General features: G+C 57.3%; 1 protein-coding gene across 2 annotated transcripts in view; it reads left to right on the forward strand.

Annotated features, from left to right (window-relative positions):
* Positions 1–13,621: 13,621 nt before the first annotated feature.
* TRIM3 (tripartite motif containing 3) overlaps positions 13,622–17,692 on the forward strand; it is a 91,819-nt gene continuing 87,748 nt past the window's right edge. Inside the window, exon 1 of one of the 2 annotated variants that reach the window (XM_069759612.1) lies at positions 13,622–13,752. The gene's annotated coding sequence lies outside the window, so the exon portion shown is untranslated. The remainder of the gene's footprint in view (positions 13,753–17,692) is intronic. The other variant, XM_069759613.1, reaches the window with a different exon arrangement.

A 17,692-nucleotide genomic window follows, 5' to 3' on the forward strand; every position in this document is an offset into this window, starting at 1 on the left:
CACTACCACCATCACTCCACCCCACCTCCATCATGTCCCCTCACTACCACCATCACTCCACCCCACCTCCATCATGTCCTATCACTACCATCATCACTCCACCCCACCTCCATCATGTCCCATCACTACCACCATCACTCCACCCCACCTCCATCATGTCCCCTCACTATCACCATCACTCCACCCCACCTCCATCATGTCCTATCACTATCACCATCACTCCACTCCACCTCCATCATGTCCTATCACTACCACCATCACTCCACCCCACCTCCATCATGTCCCCTCACTATCACCATCACTCCACCCCACCTCCATCATGTCCTATCACTATCACCATCACTCCACTCCACCTCCATCATGTCCTATCACTACCACCATCACTCCACCCCACCTCCATCATGTCCTATCACTACCACCATCACTACACCCCACCTCCATCATGTCCCCTCACTATCACCATCACTCCACCCCACCTCCATCATGTCCCCTCACTACCACCATCACTCCACCCCACCTCCATCATGTCCCATCACTATCACCATCACTCCACCCCACCTCCATCATGTCCCATCACTACCACCATCACTCCACCCCACCTCCATCATGTCCCCTCACTACCACCATCACTCCACCCCACCTCCATCATGTCCTATCACTACCACCATCACTCCACCCCACCTCCATCATGTCCTATCACTACCACCATCACCCCACCCCACCTCCATCATGTCCCCTCACTACCACCATCACTCCACCCCACCTCCATCATGTCCTATCACTACCACCATCACTCCACCCCACCTCCATCATGTCCTATCACTACCACCATCACTACACCCCACCTCCATCATGTCCCCTCACTATCACCATCACTCCACCCCAACTCCATCATGTCCCCTCACTACCACCATCACTCCACCTCACCTCCATCATGTCCTATCACTACCACCATCACTCCACCTCACCTGCATCATGTCCCCTCACTATCACCATCACTCCACCCCACCTCCATCATGTCCTATCACTATCACCATCACTCCACCCCACCTCCATCATGTCCTATCACTACCATCATCACTCCACCCCACCTCCATCATGTCCTATCACTATCACCATCACTCGACCTCACCTCCATCATGTCCCCTCACTATCACCATCACTCCACCCCACCTCCATCATGTCCTATCACTATCACCATCACTCCACTCCACCTCCATCATGTCCTATCACTACCACCATCACTCCACCCCACCTCCATCATGTCCCCTCACTACCACCATCACTCCACCCCACCTCCATCATGTCCTATCACTACCATCATCACTCCACCCCACCTCCATCATGTCCCATCACTACCACCATCACTCCACCCCACCTCCATCATGTCCCCTCACTATCACCATCACTCCACCCCACCTCCATCATGTCCTATCACTATCACCATCACTCCACTCCACCTCCATCATGTCCTATCACTACCACCATCACTCCACCCCACCTCCATCATGTCCTATCACTACCACCATCACTACACCCCACCTCCATCATGTCCCCTCACTATCACCATCACTCCACCCCACCTCCATCATGTCCCCTCACTACCACCATCACTCCACCCCACCTCCATCATGTCCCATCACTATCACCATCACTCCACCCCACCTCCATCATGTCCCATCACTACCACCATCACTCCACCCCACCTTCATCATGTCCCATCACTACCACCATCACTCCACCCCACCTCCATCATGTGCTATCACTACCACCATCACTCCACCCCACCTCCATCATGTCCTATCACTACCACCATCACTCCACCCCACCTCCATCATGTCCCCTCACTACCACCATCACTCCACCCCACCTCCATCATGTCCCCTCACTACCACCATCACTCCACCCCACCTCCATCATGTCCCCTCACTACCACCATCACTCCACCCCACCTCCATCATGTCCCATCACTATCACCATCACTCCACCCCACCTCCATCATGTCCCATCACTACCACCATCACTCCACCCCACCTCCATCATGTCCCATCACTATCACCATCACTCCACCCCACCTCCATCATGTCCCATCACTACCACCATCACTCCACCCCACCTCCATCATGTCCCATCACTACCACCATCACTCCACCCCACCTCCATCATGTCCTATCACTACCACCATCACCCCACCCCACCTCCATCATGTCCCCTCACTACCACCATCACTCCACCCCACCTCCATCATGTCCCATCACTATCACCATCACTCCACCCCACCTCCATCATGTCCCATCACTACCACCATCACTCCACCCCACCTCCATCATGTCCCCTCACTACCACCATCACTCCACCCCACCTCCATCATGTCCCATCACTATCACCATCACTCCACCCCACCTCCATCATGTCCCATCACTACCACCATCACTCCACCCCACCTTCATCATGTCCTATCACTACCACCATCACTCCACCTCCATCATGTCCTATCACTATCACCATCACTCCACCCCACCTCCATCATGTCCCCTCACTATCACCATCACTCCACCCCACCTCCATCATGTCCCCTCACTATCACCATCACTACACCCCACCTCCATCATGTCCTATCACTACCACCATCACTCCACCCCACCTCCATCATGTCCTATCACTACCACCATCACTCCACCCCACCTCCATCATGTCCTATCACTATCACCATCACTACACCCCACCTCCATCATGTCCTATCACTACCACCATCACTCCACCCCACCTCCATCATGTCCTATCACTACCACCATCACTCCACCCCACCTCCATCATGTCCTATCACTATCACCATCGCTCCACCCCACCTCCATCATGTCCCATCACTACCACCATCATTCCACCCCACCTCCATCATGTCCCCTCACTACCACCATCATTCCACCCCACCTCCATCATGTCCCATCACTACCACCATCACTCCACCCCACCTCCATCATGTCCCCTCACTACCACCATCACTCCACCCCACCTCCATCATGTCCCATCACTATCACCATCACTCCACCCCACCTCCATCATGTCCCATCACTACCACCATCACTCCACCCCACCTTCATCATGTCCTATCACTACCACCATCGCTCCACCTCCATCATGTCCTATCACTATCACCATCACTCCACCCCACCTCCATCATGTCCCCTCACTATCACCATCACTCCACCCCACCTCCATCATGTCCCCTCACTATCACCATCACTACACCCCACCTCCATCATGTCCTATCACTACCACCATCACTCCACCCCACCTCCATCATGTCCTATCACTACCACCATCACTCCACCCCACCTCCATCATGTCCCCTCACTATCACTCCACCCCACCTCCATCATGTGCTATCACTACCACCATCACTCCACCCCACCTCCATCATGTCCTATCACTACCACCATCACTCCACCCCACCTCCATCATGTCCTATCACTACCACCATCACTCCACCCCACCTCCATCATGTCCCATCACTATCACCATCACTCCACCCCACCTCCATCATGTCCCATCACTATCACCATCACTCCACCCCACCTCCATCATGTCCCATCACTACCACCATCACTCCACCCCACCTCCATTATGTCACATTACTACCACCATCACTCCACCTCACCTCCATCATGTCCTATCACTACCATCACTCCACCTCACCTGCATCATGTCCCCTCACTATCACCATCACTCCACCCCACCCCCATCATGTCCCATCACTACCACCATCACTCCACCCCACCTCCATCATGTCCCCTCACTACCACCATCACTCCACCCCACCTCCATCATGTCCTATCACTACCACCATCACTCCACCTCCATCATGTCCTATCACTATCACCATCACTCCACTCCACCTCCATCATGTCCCCTCACTATCACCATCACTCCACCCCACCTCCATCATGTCCCATCACTACCACCATCATTCCACCCCACCTCCATCATGTCCCATCACTACCACAATCACTCCACTCCACCTCCATCATGTCCCCTCACTATCACCATCACTCCACCCCACCTCCATCATGTCCTATCACTACCACCATCACCCCACCCCACCTCCATCATGTCCTATCACTACCACCATCATTCCACCCCACCTCCATCATGTCCTATCACTATCACCATCACTCCACCCCACCTCCATCATGTCCTATCACTATCACCATCACTCCACTCCACCTCCATCATGTCCCCTCACTATCACCATCACTCCACCCCACCTCCATCATGTCCTATCACTACCACCATCACCCCACCCCACCTCCATCATGTCCTATCACTACCACCATCATTCCACCCCACCTCCATCATGTCCTATCACTATCACCATCACTCCACTCCACCTCCATCATGTCCCCTCACTATCACCATCACTCCACCCCACCTCCATCATGTCCTATCACTATCACCATCACTCCACCCCACCTCCATCATGTCCTATCACTACCACCATCACTCCACCCCACCTCCATCATGTCCCCTCACTACCACCATCACTCCACCCCACCTCCATCATGTCCCCTCACTATCACCATCACTCCACCCCACCTCCATCATGTCCCCTCACTATCACCATCACTCCACCCCACCTCCATCATGTCCCCTCACTACCACCATCACTCCACCCCACCTCCATCATGTCCTATCACTATCACCATCACTCCACTCCACCTCCATCATGTCCCCTCACTATCACCATCACTCCACCCCACCTCCATCATGTCCTATCACTACCACCATCACTCCACCCCACCTCCATCATGTCCCCTCACTACCACCATCACTCCACCCCACCTCCATCATGTCCCATCACTACCACCATCACTCCACTCCACCTCCATCATGTCCCCTCACTATCACCATCACTCCACCCCACCTCCCTCATGTCCTATCACTATCACCATCACCCCACCCCACCTCCATCATGTCCTATCACTACCACCATCACCCCACCCCACCTCCATCATGTCCTATCACTACCACCATCACCCCACCCCACCTCCATCATGTCCTATCACTACCACCATCATTCCACCCCACCTCCATCATGTCCCCTCACTATCACCATCACTCCACCCCACCTCCATCATGTCCTATCACTACCACCATCACCCCACCCCACCTCCATCATGTCCTATCACTACCACCATCATTCCACCCCACCTCCATCATGTCCTATCACTATCACCATCACTCCACTCCACCTCCATCATGTCCCCTCACTATCACCATCACTCCACCCCACCTCCATCATGTCCTATCACTATCACCATCACTCCACCCCACCTCCATCATGTCCTATCACTATCACCATCACTCCACCCCACCTCCATCATGTCCCCTCACTATCACCATCACTCCACCCCACCTCCATCATGTCCCATCACTATCACCATCACTCCACCTCCATCATGTCCCCTCACTACCACCATCACTCCACCCCACCTCCATCATGTCCTATCACTACCACCATCACTCCACCCCACCTCCATCATGTCCCCTCACTATCACCATCACTACACCCCACCTCCATCATGTCCTATCACTATCACTCCACCCCACCTCCATCATGTCCCCTCACTACCACCATCACTCCACCCCACCTCCATCATGTCCTATCACTATCACCATCACTCCACTCCACCTCCATCATGTCCCCTCACTATCACCATCACTACACCCCACCTCCATCATGTCCTATCACCATCACTCCACCCCACCTCCATCATGTCCCCTCACTACCACCATCACTCCACCCCACCTCCATCATGTCCTATCACTATCACCATCACTCCACTCCACCTCCATCATGTCCCCTCACTACCACCATCACTCCACCCCACCTCCATCATGTCCTATCACTACCACCATCACTCCACCCCACCTCCATCATGTCCTATCACTATCACCATCACTCCACCCCACCTCCTTCATGTCCCCTCACTACCACCATCACTCCACTCCACCTCCATCATGTCCTATCACTATCACCATCACTCCACTCCACCTCCATCATGTCCCCTCACTACCACCATCACTCCACCCCACCTCCATCATGTCCTATCACTACCACCATCACTCCACCCCACCTCCATCATGTCCTATCACTATCACCATCACTCCACTCCACCTCCATCATGTCCCCTCACTACCACCATCACTCCACCCCACCTCCATCATGTCCTATCACTATCACCATCACTCCACCCCACCTCCATCATGTCCCCTCACTACCACCATCACTCCACCCCACCTCCATCATGTCCTATCACTACCACCATCACTCCACCCCACCTCCATCATGTCCTATCACTATCACCATCACTCCACCCCACCTCCTTCATGTCCCCTCACTACCAACATCACTCCACTCCACCTCCATCATGTCCCCTCACTACCACCATCACTCCACCCCACCTCCATCATGTCCCATCACTATCACCATCACCCCACCCCACCTCCATCATGTCCTATCACTACCACCATCACTCCACCCCACCTCCATCATGTCCTATCACTACCACCATCACTCCACTCCACCTCCATCATGTCCCCTCACTATCACCATCACTCCACCCCACCTCCATCATGTCCTATCACTACCACCATCACCCCACCCCACCTCCATCATGTCCTATCACTACCACCATCATTCCACCCCACCTCCATCATGTCCTATCACTACCACCATCACCCCACCCCACCTCCATCATGTCCTATCACTACCACCATCATTCCACCCCACCTCCATCATGTCCTATCACTATCACCATCACTCCACTCCACCTCCATCATGTCCCCTCACTATCACCATCACTCCACCCCACCTCCATCATGTCCTATCACTATCACCATCACTCCACCCCACCTCCATCATGTCCTATCACTACCACCATCACCCCACCCCACCTCCATCATGTCCTATCACTACCACCATCATTCCACCCCACCTCCATCATGTCCTATCACTACCACCATCACCCCACCCCACCTCCATCATGTCCTATCACTACCACCATCATTCCACCCCACCTCCATCATGTCCTATCACTATCACCATCACTCCACTCCACCTCCATCATGTCCCCTCACTATCACCATCACTCCACCCCACCTCCATCATGTCCTATCACTATCACCATCACTCCACCCCACCTCCATCATGTCCCCTCACTATCACCATCACTCCACCCCACCTCCATCATGTCCTATCACTATCACCATCACTCCACCCCACCTCCATCATGTCCCCTCACTATCACCATCACTCCACCCCACCTCCATCATGTCCCATCACTATCACCATCACTCCACCTCCATCATGTCCCCTCACTACCACCATCACTCCACCCCACCTCCATCATGTCCTATCACTACCACCATCACTCCACCCCACCTCCATCATGTCCCCTCACTATCACCATCACTACACCCCACCTCCATCATGTCCTATCACTATCACTCCACCCCACCTCCATCATGTCCTATCACTACCACCATCACTCCACCCCACCTCCATCATGTCCCCTCACTATCACCATCACTACACCCCACCTCCATCATGTCCTATCACTATCACTCCACCCCACCTCCATCATGTCCCCTCACTACCACCATCACTTCTCCCCACCTCCATCATGTCCTATCACTATCACCATCACTCCACTCCACCTCCATCATGTCCCCTCACTACCACCATCACTCCACCCCACCTCCATCATGTCCTATCACTATCACCATCACTCCACCCCACCTCCATCATGTCCTATCACTACCACCATCATTCCACCCCACCTCCATCATGTCCTATCACTATCACCATCACTCCACTCCACCTCCATCATGTCCCCTCACTATCACCATCACTCCACCCCACCTCCATCATGTCCTATCACTATCACCATCACTCCACCCCACCTCCATCATGTCCCATCACTATCACCATCACCCCACCCCACCTCCATCATGTCCTATCACTACCACCATCACTCCACCCCACCTCCATCATGTCCTATCACTACCACCATCACTCCACTCCACCTCCATCATGTCCCCTCACTACCACCATCACTCCACTCCACCTCCATCATGTCCCCTCACTACCACCATCACTCCACTCCACCTCCATCATGTCCTATCACTACCACCATCACCCCACCCCACCTCCATCATGTCCTATCACTACCACCATCATTCCACCCCACCTCCATCATGTCCTATCACTACCACCATCACCCCACCCCACCTCCATCATGTCCTATCACTACCACCATCATTCCACCCCACCTCCATCATGTCCTATCACTATCACCATCACTCCACTCCACCTCCATCATGTCCCCTCACTATCACCATCACTCCACCCCACCTCCATCATGTCCTATCACTATCACCATCACTCCACCCCACCTCCATCATGTCCTATCACTACCACCATCACCCCACCCCACCTCCATCATGTCCTATCACTACCACCATCATTCCACCCCACCTCCATCATGTCCTATCACTACCACCATCACCCCACCCCACCTCCATCATGTCCTATCACTACCACCATCATTCCACCCCACCTCCATCATGTCCTATCACTATCACCATCACTCCACTCCACCTCCATCATGTCCCCTCACTATCACCATCACTCCACCCCACCTCCATCATGTCCTATCACTATCACCATCACTCCACCCCACCTCCATCATGTCCCCTCACTATCACCATCACTCCACCCCACCTCCATCATGTCCTATCACTATCACCATCACTCCACCCCACCTCCATCATGTCCCCTCACTATCACCATCACTCCACCCCACCTCCATCATGTCCCATCACTATCACCATCACTCCACCTCCATCATGTCCCCTCACTACCACCATCACTCCACCCCACCTCCATCATGTCCTATCACTACCACCATCACTCCACCCCACCTCCATCATGTCCCCTCACTATCACCATCACTACACCCCACCTCCATCATGTCCTATCACTATCACTCCACCCCACCTCCATCATGTCCCCTCACTACCACCATCACTCCACCCCACCTCCATCATGTCCTATCACTATCACCATCACTCCACTCCACCTCCATCATGTCCCCTCACTATCACCATCACTACACCCCACCTCCATCATGTCCTATCACCATCACTCCACCCCACCTCCATCATGTCCTATCACTACCACCATCACCCCACCCCACCTCCATCATGTCCCATCACTACCACCATCACTCCACCTCCATCATGTCCTATCACTACCACCATCATTCCACCCCACCTCCATCATGTCCTATCACTACCACCATCACCCCACCCCACCTCCATCATGTCCTATCACTACCACCATCATTCCACCCCACCTCCATCATGTCCTATCACTACCACCATCACCCCACCCCACCTCCATCATGTCCCATCACTACCACCATCACTCCACCTCCATCATGTCCTATCACTACCACCATCATTCCACCCCACCTCCATCATGTCCTATCACTTCCACCATCACCCCACCCCACCTCCATCATGTCCTATCACTACCACCATCATTCCACCCCACCTCCATCATGTCCTATCACTACCACCATCACCCCACCCCACCTCCATCATGTCCTATCACTACCACCATCACCCCACCTCCATCATGTCCCATCACTATCACCATCACTCCACCCCACCTCCATCATGTCCTATCACTACCACCATCACCCCACCCCACCTCCATCATGTCCTATCACTACCACCATCATTCCACCCCACCTCCATCATGTCCTATCACTACCACCATCACTCCACCCCACCTCCATCATGTCCTATCACTACCACCATCACCCCACCTCCATCATGTCCCATCACTATCACCATCACTCCACCCCACCTCCATCATGTCCTATCACTACCACCATCACTCCACCCCACCTCCATCATGTCCTATCACTACCACCATCACCCCACCCCACCTCCATCATGTCCTATCACTACCACCATCACTCCACCCCACCTCCATCATGTCCTATCACTATCACCATCACTCCACCCCACCTCCATCATGTCCTATCACTACCACCATCACTCCACCCCACCTCCATCATGTCCTATCACTACCACCATCACCCCACCTCCATCATGTCCCATCACTATCACCATCACTCCACCCCACCTCCATCATGTCCTATCACTACCACCATCACCCCACCCCACCTCCATCATGTCCTATCACTACCACCATCACTCCACCCCACCTCCATCATGTCCTATCACTACCACCATCACCCCACCCCACCTCCATCATGTCCTATCACTACCACCATCACCCCACCCCACCTCCATCATGTCCTATCACTACCACCATCACTCCACCCCACCTCCATCATGTCCTATCACTACCACCATCACTCCACCCCACCTCCATCATGTCCTATCACTATCACCATCACTCCACCCCACCTCCATCATGTCCTATCACTACCACCATCACTCCACCCCACCTCCATCATGTCCTATCACTATCACCATCACTCCACTCCACCTCCATCATGTCCCCTCACTACCACCATCACTCCACTCCACCTCCATCATGTCCCCTCACTATCACCATCACTACACCCCACCTCCATCATGTCCTATCACCATCACTCCACCCCACCTCCATCATGTCCCATCACTACCACCATCACTCCACCTCCATCATGTCCTATCACTACCACCATCATTCCACCCCACCTCCATCATGTCCCATCACTACCACCATCACTCCACCTCCATCATGTCCTATCACTATCACCATCACTCCACCCCACCTCCATCATGTCCTATCACTACCACCATCACTCCACCCCACCTCCATCATGTCCTATCACTACCACCATCACTCCACCCCACCTCCATCATGTCCTATCACTACCACCATCATTCCACCCCACCTCCATCATGTCCCCTCACTACCACCATCACTCCACCTCCATCATGTCCTATCACCATCACTCCACCCCACCTCCATCATGTCCCATCACTACCACCATCACTCCACCTCCATCATGTCCTATCACTACCACCATCATTCCACCCCACCTCCATCATGTCCCATCACTACCACCATCACTCCACCTCCATCATGTCCTATCACTACCACCATCATTCCACCCCACCTCCATCATGTCCCATCACTACCACCATCACTCCACCTCCATCATGTCCTATCACTATCACCATCACTCCACCCCACCTCCATCATGTCCTATCACCATCACTCCACCCCACCTCCATCATGTCCCATCACTACCACCATCACTCCACCTCCATCATGTCCTATCACTACCACCATCATTCCACCCCACCTCCATCATGTCCCATCACTACCACCATCACTCCACCTCCATCATGTCCTATCACTATCACCATCACTCCACCCCACCTCCATCATGTCCTATCACTACCACCATCACTCCACCCCACCTCCATCATGTCCTATCACTACCACCATCACTCCACCCCACCTCCATCATGTCCTATCACTATCACCATCACTCCACCCCACCTCCATCATGTCCTATCACTACCACCATCACTCCACCCCACCTCCATCATGTCCTATCACTATCACCATCACTCCACTCCACCTCCATCATGTCCCCTCACTACCACCATCACTCCACTCCACCTCCATCATGTCCCCTCACTATCACCATCACTACACCCCACCTCCATCATGTCCTATCACCATCACTCCACCCCACCTCCATCATGTCCCATCACTACCACCATCACTCCACCTCCATCATGTCCTATCACTACCACCATCATTCCACCCCACCTCCATCATGTCCCATCACTACCACCATCACTCCACCTCCATCATGTCCTATCACTATCACCATCACTCCACCCCACCTCCATCATGTCCTATCACTACCACCATCATTCCACCCCACCTCCATCATGTCCCATCACTACCACCATCACTCCACCTCCATCATGTCCTATCACTACCACCATCACTCCACCCCACCTCCATCATGTCCTATCACTACCACCATCACTCCACCCCACCTCCATCATGTCCTATCACTACCACCATCATTCCACCCCACCTCCATCATGTCCTATCACTACCACCATCATTCCACCCCACCTCCATCATGTCCTATCACTACCACCATCATTCCACCCCACCTCCATCATGTCCTATCACTACCACCATCATTCCACCCCACCTACATCATGTCCCATCACTACCACCATCACTCCACCTCCATCATGTCCTATCACTACCACCATCATTCCACCCCACCTCCATCATGTCCCATCACTATCACCATCACTCCACCCCACCTCCATCATGTCCCATCACTATCACCATCACTCCACCCCACCTCCATCATGTCCCATCACTATCACCATCACTCCACCTCCATCATGTCCTATCACTACCACCATCACTCCACCCCACCTCCATCATGTCCCATCACTACCACCATCACTCCACCTCCATCATGTCCTATCACTACCACCATCACTCCACCCCACCTCCATCATGTCCCCTCTCCGCCGGGTTTCTGCTATATAGGTTATGGCCGCTGTAGTCACCACATGTGGGAGTAATCTATATATATAATTGCCTAAGGGTTTTTCCGTCTGTCTGTCTTTCTGTCTGTCCTGGAAATTCAACGTCTCTGATTGGTCGAGGCCTGGTTGCCTCGACCAATCAGCAACGGGCACAGCGATGATGATGTCATAAAGGACGTAGAAATCCCACGTTTCTGATTTAGCGACGGGCACAGTATCGACGTAGATGTCATAATGGTTGTCATGGTGACAATGATGTCATAAAGGTTGCCTCGACCAATCAGCGACGGGCACAGTGTGCCGCGAATATACTACGGGGACATACATATTCTAGAATACCCGATGCGTTAGAATTGGGCCACAATCTAGTAAGAGATAATACACGTCCCCTCAGTGTAACCGCCGAGTCCTCATCTCCAGCCCAATGTACAGGCAGTGCGGGCCGGGCGACCCCGCCCCTCACACAGGCAAACCCCGCCCCTCACACAGCACACCCCGCCCCTCACACAGCTGACCCCGCCCCTCACACAGGCAAACCCCGCCCCTCACACAGGCAAACCCCCGCCCCTCACACAGCTGACCCCGCCCCTCACGCAGGCAAACCCCGCCCCTCACACAGGCAAACCCCGCCCCTCACACAGGTGACCCCGCCCCTCACACAGCACACCCCGCCCCTCACACGGCACACCCCGCCCCTCACACAGCACACCCCGCCCCTCACATAGCAGACCCCGTCCCTCAGACAGCAGACCCCGCCCCTCAGACAGGCAGCGGCTCCTCCCTCCGCCCTGCCGCCGATATCTATGTACGGATGAGCGGAGGGAACAGCTCCAGTTACCATGGCAATCATTCGGCTACTCACCGTCACGTGGTGGCTGCAGCTGGTGACGTCACCAGGGGCGGGGCAGTTATGGGAGTCGCTGAGGTGACGTCACCACTCTCAGCTGTTCTCTGTACAATGGCGGCCGGAGACGGGGAGGCCGCGGCCTGACAGCGCCCGAGGGAGAGTGCGCGCCGCCGGGACCGCGCCCGAGGGAGAGTGCGCGCCGCCGGGACCGCGCCCGAGGGAGAGTGCGCGCCGCCGGGACCGCGCCCGAGGGAGAGTGCGCGCCGCCGGGACCGCGCCCGAGGGTGAGTGAGACCTGCCGTAGGGAGACGCCGACACCTACCGCTCCCTGTGCCCGAAATCCGTGCCCGACAGCACGTGACCACCCCCGAGTAACCGTGTAACTGCCCCGACCACCGCCTGCCCCCGAGTAACCGTGTAACTGCCCCGACCACCGCCTGCCCCCGAGTAACCGTGTAACTGCCCCGACCACCTCCTGCCCCCGAGTAACCGTGTAACTGCCCCCGACCACCGCCTGCCCCCGAGTAACCGTGTAACTGCCCCCGACCACCGCCTGCCCCCGAGTAACCGTGTAACTGCCCCCGACCACCGCCTGCCCCCGAGTAACCGTGTAACTGCCCCGACCACTGCCTGCCCCCGAGTAACCGTGTAACTGCCCCCGACCACCGCCTGCCCCCGAGTAACCGTGTAACTGCCCCCGACCACCGCCTGCCCCCGAGTAACCGTGTAACTGCCCCCGACCACCGCCTGCCCCCGAGTAACCGTGTAACTGCCCCGACCACTGCCTGCCCCCGAGTAACAGTGTAACTGCCCCGACCACCGCCTGCCCCCGAGTAACAGTGTAACTGCCCCCGACCACCGCCTGCCCCCGAGTAACCGTGTAACTGCCCCGACCACTGCCTGCCCCCGAGTAACAGTGTAACTGCCCCGACCACCGCCTGCCCCCGAGTAACAGTGTAACTGCCCCCGACCACCGCCTGCCCCCGAGTAACCGTGTAACTGCCCCGACCACTGCCTGCCCCCGAGTAACAGTGTAACTGCCCCCGACCACCGCCTGCCCCCGAGTAACAGTGTAACTGCCCCCGACCACCGCCTGCCCCCGAGTAACCGTGTAACTGCCCCGACCACTGCCTGCCCCCGAGTAACAGTGTAACTGCCCCGACCACCGCCTGCCCCCGAGTAACAGTGTAACTGCCCCCGACCACCGCCTGCCCCCGAGTAACAGTGTAACTGCCCCCGACCACCGCCTGCCCCCGAGTAACAGTGTAACTGCCCCCGACCACTGCCTGCCCCCGAGTAACAGTGTAACTGCCCCGACCACCGCCTGCCCCCGAGTAACAGTGTAACTGCCCCCGACCACCGCCTGCCCCCGAGTAACCGTGTAACTGCCCCCGACCACCGCCTGCCCCCGAGTAACAGTGTAACTGCCCCCGACCACCGCCTGCCCCCGAGTAACCGTGTAACTGCCCCCGACCACCGCCTGCCCCCGAGTAACCGTGTAACTGCCCCCGACCACCGCCTGCCCCGAGTAACAGTGTAACTGCCCCCGACCACCGCCTGCCCCCGAGTAACCGTGTAACTGCCCCGACCACTGCCTGCCCCCGAGTAACAGTGTAACTGCCCCGACCACCGCCTGCCCCCGAGTAACAGTGTAACTGCCCCCGACCACAACCAGCCCCCGAGTAACCGTGTAACTGCCCCCGACCACCGCCTGCCCCCGAGTAACCGTGTAACTGCCCCCGACCACCGCCTGCCCCCGAGTAACCGTGTAACTGCCCCCGACCACCGCCTGCCCCCGAGTAACCGAGTAACTGCCCCGACCACTGCCTGCCCCCGAGTAACCGTGTAACTGCCCCCGACCACCGCCTGCCCCCGAGTAACCGTGTAACTGCCCCCGACCACCGCCTGCCCCCGAGTAACCGTGTAACTGCCCCGACCACTGCCTGCCCCCGAGTAACAGTGTAACTGCCCCGACCACCGCCTGCCCCCGAGTAACAGTGTAACTGCCCCCGACCACCGCCTGCCCCCGAGTAACCGTGTAACTGCCCCCGACCACCGCCTGCCCCCGAGTAACCGTGTAACTGCCCCGACCACTGCCTGCCCCCGAGTAACAGTGTAACTGCCCCGACCACCGCCTGCCCCCGAGTAACAGTGTAACTGCCCCCGACCACAACCAGCCCCCGAGTAACAGTGTAACTGCCCCCGACCACCGCCTGCCCCCGAGTAACCGTGTAACTGCCCCGACCACCGCCTGCCCCCGAGTAACAGTGTAACTGCCCCGACCACCGCCTGCCCCCGAGTAACAGTGTAACTGCCCCCGACCACAACCAGCCCCCGAGTAACCGTGTAACTGCCCCCGACCACCGCCTGCCCCCGAGTAACCGTGTAACTGCCCCCGACCACCGCCTGCCCCCGAGTAACAGTGTAACTGCCCCGACCACCGCCTGCCCCCGAGTAACAGTGTAACTGCCCCGACCACCGCCTGCCCCCGAGTAACCGTGTAACTGCCCCGACCACCGCCTGCCCCCGAGTAACCGTGTAACTGCCCCGACCACCGCCTGCCCCCGAGTAACCGTGTAACTGCCCCGACCACCGCCTGCCCCCGAGTAACAGTGTAACTGCCCCGACCACCGCCTGCCCCCGAGTAACAGTGTAACTGCCCCGACCACCGCCTGCCCCCGAGTAACCGTGTAACTGCCCCGACCACCGCCTGCCCCCGAGTAACAGTGTAACTGCCCCGACCACCGCCTGCCCCCGAGTAACCGTGTAACTGCCCCGACCACCGCCTGCCCCCGAGTAACCGTGTAACTGCCCCGACCAGCGCCTGCCCCCGAGTAACCGTGTAACTGCCCCGACCACCGCCTGCCCCCGAGTAACCGTGTAACTGCCCCGACCACCGCCTGCCCCCGAGTAACCGTGTAACTGCCCCGACCAGCGCCTGCCCCCGAGTAACCGTGTAACTGCCCCGACCACCGCCTGCCCCCGAGTAACCGTGTAACTGCCCCGACCACCGCCTGCCCCCGAGTAACAGTGTAACTGCCCCGACCACCGCCTGCCCCCGAGTAACCGTGTAACTGCCCCGACCACCGCCTGCCCCCGAGTAACCGTGTAACTGCCCCGACCAGCGCCTGCCCCCGAGTAACCGTGTAACTGCCCCGACCACCGCCTGCCCCCGAGTAACCGTGTAACTGCCCCCGACCACCGCCTGCCCCCGAGTAACCGTGTAACTGCCCCGACCACCGCCTGCCCCCGAGTAACAGTGTAACTGCCCCGACCACCGCCTGCCCCCGAGTAACCGTGTAACTGCCCCGACCACCGCCTGCCCCCGAGTAACCGTGTAACTGCCCCGACCACCGCCTGCCCCCGAGTAACAGTGTAACTGCCCCCGACCACTGCCTGCCCCCGAGTAACCGTGTAACTGCCCCGACCACCGCCTGCCCCCGAGTAACCGTGTAACTGCCCCGACCACCGCCTGCCCCCGAGTAACCGTGTAACTGCCCCGACCACCGCCTGCCCCCGAGTAACCGTGTAACTGCCCCGACCAGCGCCTGCCCCCGAGTAACCGTGTAACTGCCCCGACCACCGCCTGCCCCCGAGTAACCGTGTAACTGCCCCCGACCACCGCCTGCCCCCGAGTAACCGTGTAACTGCCCCGACCACCGCCTGCCCCCGAGTAACAGTGTAACTGCCCCGACCACCGCCTGCCCCCGAGTAACCGTGTAACTGCCCCGACCACCGCCTGCCCCCGAGTAACCGTGTAACTGCCCCGACCAGCGCCTGCCCCCGAGTAACCGTGTAACTGCCCCGACCACCGCCTGCCCCCGAGTAACAGTGTAACTGCCCCGACCACCGCCTGCCCCCGAGTAACCGTGTAACTGCCCCCGACCACCGCCTGCCCCCGAGTAACCGTGTAACTGCCCCCGACCACCGCCTGCCCCGAGTAACAGTGTAACTGCCCCCGACCACCGCCTGCCCCCGAGTAACCGTGTAACTGCCTCCGACCACCGCCTGCCCCCGAGTAACCGTGTAACTGCCCCCGACCACCGCCTGCCCCCGAGTAACCGTGTAACTGCCCCCGACCACCGCCTGCCCCCGAGTAACCGTGTAACTGCCTCCGACCACCGCCTGCCCCCGAGTAACCGTGTAACTGCCCCCGACCACCGCCTGCCCCCGAGTAACCGTGTAACTGCCCCGACCACCGCCTGCCCCCGAGTAACCGTGTAA

The sequence above is a fragment of the Ranitomeya imitator genome, chromosome 3 (assembly GCF_032444005.1).
Source record: "Ranitomeya imitator isolate aRanImi1 chromosome 3, aRanImi1.pri, whole genome shotgun sequence".
NCBI lineage: Eukaryota > Metazoa > Chordata > Amphibia > Anura > Dendrobatidae > Ranitomeya > Ranitomeya imitator.